The sequence below is a fragment of the Odocoileus virginianus genome, chromosome X (genome assembly GCF_023699985.2).
Source record: "Odocoileus virginianus isolate 20LAN1187 ecotype Illinois chromosome X, Ovbor_1.2, whole genome shotgun sequence".
Taxonomy (NCBI): Eukaryota; Metazoa; Chordata; class Mammalia; order Artiodactyla; family Cervidae; genus Odocoileus; species Odocoileus virginianus.
Window position 1 is genome coordinate 6,292,977 of NC_069708.1, and position 5,460 is coordinate 6,298,436.

The following is a 5,460-nucleotide window of genomic DNA, read 5'->3' on the forward strand; positions in this document are numbered from 1 at the left end:
GTAGATTCTTACTTTACCTATCATTATATCAAACATTTTCTGTGTTATTTTCAGTCTTCATTATCATGGAAGATGTTATTATTTCTGAAGATATCTGTTATCCTTTTCCTCTGGGGCCATCCCTAACAGAACCAGTTCCTGGTGGGCCTCCCTGTAGGAGTGACATGGCATCTGCCCCACTGATATCAGGCTTGGTCATGTGACTTGGTTTGGTCAGTGGAATCTGACATATCCCACATCTGAGCATAAGCTTTAAGAGCTATTGTACTAATCTATCCTCGCTCTTTCTTCACTGCCTTGAGACCAATATGGAGCTAGTTCTTCCAACTGGGTCCTGGGATGAAGTAGAGTTGCAACTGAATTGCAAAGGATGGGTAATTGAGTGAGAAATAACTGTGATAAATCACCAAGGTTTGGGGATTATCTGCTACTGCAGCAAAATCTAGCAAAAGCTGACTGGTACAATAACAACTGCATATTATTCCATTGTGTTATGTACCCTGTTTTTTTAGCCCAGTCTTCCAATATTGGACATTTAGATGGTTCCCAATGTTCTGATACTGTATTATTAATATAAATAATGCTGAAATGGACACCTATGTACAATTTTTGTTGTTGTTTCTTTTCAGTTATTTCCTTAGGAACCAGTTTTCATCATTATAGCTCTTATTCCCCAAAGAGGTATATTGTCTGCGTATTGAATCACATTTCAGCAAAAGCTATGAAAACCACTCTAACACTTTTAACAGAGGGAAAATAAAGCAGAAAATTGGCTTTACAAGTAATGGAGAAGCTAAGAAGTCAAGAGTGAAATAACCCAGATATTGGCAATAGCAGAAAGATTCTGCCAACCTTAGGGATGGAGGGAACACTTGGATGAGCTGGTATTACCAGGGGCAGAAACCAAGACCATCTAAACAGAAATAGAACTATGATGCAGTCTGTCTGGTCAGAGTCTCCATTAGTAGCTGGGATCATCAAGGAAGGTATGGTTTGGGAAAAGGCAGATCCATGGAAGATATGCTGTAAAAAACAGAAAAAGTGACAGAGAAAAATACTTTGGACTCTTCCATCTTCTTGCTCTCCAATCTTCTGCAAGTATTGTCCATTGAGCAAACCTACTCTGAAGCCAGAGAACAAAGGAACTTGGAAAATATAGTTTTCTATGACACAGAGGGCAAGAGAAGGGCAGTGAGGTGTCTGAAAGCAAACTGGTCAGTAATGATGAGTAAACCACTTAACTAGTCTTTCCAACATTGTGCATTATCATTGTTATAAATGTTGCTATTATGGCATGAGATGCAATGCAATTTAGTAGTTGAGAGTACCAACACTGAAGTCAGACACTCTTGGATTTGAAACCTGCTCAAAACTTTTCCTAGTTATATGACCTGCTAAACCTCAGATTCTCTTATATAAAATTGTTGTGAAGGAACTTCCCTGGCAGTTCCGTGGTTAAGACTCCATGCTTCCACTGCAAGCAGCATAGGTTCAATCCCTGGACGGGGATCTAAGATCCTGCATGCCACGTGGCATGGCCAAAAAAAAAAAGAAAAGAAAATATTGTGAAGATGGGAACTCCGGGGAGTTCAGTAATTAGGACTACTTGCTTGCACTGCAGGATTCAATTCCTCGTTGGGGAACTAAGATCCTGCAAGCTGTGTGGCCCAGCCAGAAAACAAGATGTGAAGACTAAATACATGAATATAAATATAGAACACTTAGCATGTGTAGCATGAGATAGGTTGTATGGTCAGGGCACAAGATAGCTGTTCTTTTGCTCTCTGTACATCCCCTGGCTGACCACTGTGCCTGCTTCACCTCTACCCTACACACAAGACTGACCTTCTTCTGTATTCATACTTGCCCCAGGCCCCAGCTAACGATTGTTCTTACCCTATCTTATCATCTTTGGTGTGCCCCTCTATTCGTTTCCCTGGTAACTAATAATGAACCCACCTGATGTCAATTCCCCCTCCCTCTCACAGACCATTGGTCAGAACTTAGTTCCATGACCACATCTAAGTACAATGGAGACTAGGAAATGAAGTTTTTATTTTAGGTGGCCATCTACTCAGCTCAAACTTCTGTTATGATAATAGAAGTGGCAAACAGGTATGGGGTGGGGGGGGGGACTACTGGCCTCTCCCATTCTGCTATTCTAGCCATGCAAACATTTATGAGTGCTCTTCTTCCCATATGTATTAATGGAACATACCCATTGCCAAGGGAAACTCTCAAGTACAGTCCCATTTTACTGAAGGGCAACAACATTTGCTACTCCCAAAATATGATTATTTTGAGCTAGTTAAGTTCAAGTAGGAAAAGACAGGAGAAGCTCTGAAAACAGAGTAGAAGTTACTCTTTTGTAAGAGATATTTACATTTATAAGGGAAATCTTCATTTGTAAGGGTTTTTCCCTCTCTGTATCAGGAAAAGGAAGGTGACTAAAACTTTAGTCTTTTATTAGTGAAGGCAAAAAATTAGATCTGCCTCACAACCTTACCCATGATTACTGTGCTTTTCCTGGTCACCTTCCGTAACTGGCCTCCCTGTTCCCCCAACATCCTTCTTTTGTCTTTGACTGAAAATGCTGGTGGCTTGGACCATTTCAGGGAATTACTCAGTTTTCCTGGGTCTCATCCATATCTACAGGAGGTATCCATGTTACTAAACTTCTATTTTTCTCCTGCTAATCTGTCTTTTATTCAGGGAGGTGGATGTTCAGCCAAGCACCTAGAATGAGAGAGGGAAAATGATTTTTCCTCCCCTAAGCTACATACAACTCAAAATCCAGGACCTCTGAGTGATATGTGACCCTCAATGTCAGGATCAGATGTGTTTCCCTGTGATCCTGAAACCTGTAAAAACTCTATAAAAAAATAAGATGGTGATGTGCCCCATCCACATCATCATGGTGGAGTAGGAGCAAGGTGACAAACACAGAAACACCAATAGAAAGGGAGAGGGGGGACCACTCAGCAGTCATCTGTTCATGGCAATTATTGAATTCTGGTTTGAAAACACAAAAACTGCTTGTCTTAGCATTGGATTAAATCCCTTAATTAGCTCATCTGATAATCTTTAGCTTTACTCTCTTAAAGGAACGCCATGTCTGTTTTCCTCTATGGCCCTTGTCTTTGCCCTCTGGAAGTTTCATTTCTATTGGTTATTATGGCCACATGTGAAGTGGGTCTTTCTTGGGGATTGTTCAATTTTCACAGCCTATTTCCTGCTGAGTAGTTTGGGGGTCTTAACACTGTTTGGAGGTAAAGCATGCATGCTTAGTCACGTCCAACTCTTTGAGACTCCCTGGACCATAGCCTGCCAGGCTCCTCTGTGCATGGGATTTTCCAGGCAAGAATACTGGACTGAGTTGCCATTTCCTACTCCAGGGGATCTTCCTGACCCAGGGATTGAACCCACATCTCTTGTGTCTCCTGCATTGGCAAGTGGATTCTTTACCACTAGCACCACCTGGGAAGCTTGGAGGTAAAGGGGAGCAGAATTTCCCATCCCAAAATATGTCTCTTTGGCATAAGGATTATTTTGAGCTGATGGTTTTCCAGAAACAGCAGACACAGGAAAAACTCTGAAAATCAAGTAAAAGTTATTTACCCTTTTTAAAGAGATGTTTACATTTATGAGGGAAAGCTCCATTTGTAAGGGTGTCTCCCACTCAATGAACTTCCCAGGTGGCACAGTGGTAAAGAATCTGCCTGCCATGAAGAAAAGGAAAGAGTTGTGGATTCGATCTCTGGGTCAGGAAGATCCCCTGGAGGAGGACATGGCAACCCACTCCAATATTCTTGCCTGGAAAATTCCATAGACAGAGAAGCCTGGCGGGCTATTGTTAATGGGGTTGCAGAGTCAGACACGATCGAGCACACACTCACATACACATACACACACTCCCTCCCTGTACCAGGATGAGGAGAATGATTCTAAATATTTGGAAACTGTAATCAAGGGAGAAGGCAATGACCTATATCTATATACCCACCATACCCTATTCACTCTGCTTTGCCTGGTAAACTCCCCAATCTGACTGCCTCTGCTCTGTCCCTCATGCACCTTCCCCAGCCCCATCTTCTTTTGTCTTTAGCTGAAGATGGTATTTAAGTGATAGTTCAGGTCATTTGGGGTGGAGTCACTCAGTCTTCCTGGGTATCTCAAGTGTATACAGGGAAGTACACATGTTACTAAACTTCTGTTTTTCTCCCATTAACCTTTTTTTTTTTTTACTACAGGAGGGTCTCAGCCAAGAACCAGAAGGTTAGAGGGAAAATGACTTTTCCTCCCCTACAGTGGCTCTTAATAATAATCATGGTCATTTGCCAGGTTTCTGGTTTCTTTGGCTTTCAAATTCCTGTAACATTTAATAGGCTTCTGTTCTATTTGCTGCTTGTGAATTACATATAGAAGTAAGGAGCTGCTAGGCAGCAGAAGTCTGTCTTGACCATGAACGTCTCTGGATGAAGAAGGCAGAAGCAAGTAAGGGCCCAGGGATAAATGGGCTCGCAGTCCCCAGGAACTAGACCACGAGGTGCAAGTGCCCAAGGCCTGGTCCTATGACCTGTCATGGCCCCTGGAGCTGTGCTTCCCATGGAGCCAAAGCCATCCTGCCCCGGGTACCCTCCCACAGCTGTCCCAGTTCTGCAGCTTCTCAGCTGAAGATGTGCAGCAATGGGTGGACACCAAGGGGAAATAGTGGTCCCCCCTGCAGCCAGGGGACCCCAGCACTGGCTCTCATCTGGGCCAGTCTGGGTCTGGATCTGATTGATACCCTTGGTAATCCCACAGGCCGCGCTCTGGATGCTTGCTTACAGAACATTCTGGCAATACTGGCCACCCATCCTGCTCAAAGGCCCGTCCTGCTGGGGAAGATGTATCCACCTCACCTCAGCACTCACCGGGGGTCATGGTGTCATCAGTGGCATGCGGCCAAACTGCGAAGCGGCCGTGTTCACTAATGGGCCCTTGGCCCTGGCAGACGAAATACCCCTCTTCCTCTCTGTCAGTGTGGTGATCCTGATTCCAGGGAATGCTAATGCCTTCCTGTTTCCCAAGTATTTCCAGAAGGCGTTGCAGCTATGCCTTATGCCAGAGCCTCTCTCCTTGACTGGTAATGAGTAGACAGTGTCAGAGTGGCCCCGAGCACAGCTCCAGAGGGTAAAGGTTTATCCAACAATAATATATTCGTTTTTAAAAAAATGTAAAAAGATAATCAAAAAAGAAAAGTTAAAGAAAAAAGAAGAAAAGGTAACCACAGCCCCAGATCTCTTCCAGGCAAATTCTCTTAACTATTCCACTCTTGTCTGTGCTGACTCATCTTCCTCTCCTTCAACTTGATGGCTCCTTTCTTCAGCTCTTCTTAATAGGTTTGGGTGGGAAATTGACATCCTGAATACAGTTGTCCCTCAGTACCTTAGGGAGACTGGTTCCAGGATCCCGATGATA

At 43.6% G+C, this 5,460-nt stretch overlaps 1 pseudogene; it reads left to right on the forward strand.

Annotated features, from left to right (window-relative positions):
* Nucleotides 1-2,092: 2,092 nt before the first annotated feature.
* LOC110123272 (tRNA 2'-phosphotransferase 1-like) lies at nucleotides 2,093-5,194 on the forward strand (annotated as a pseudogene).
* Nucleotides 5,195-5,460: the final 266 nt, after the last annotated feature.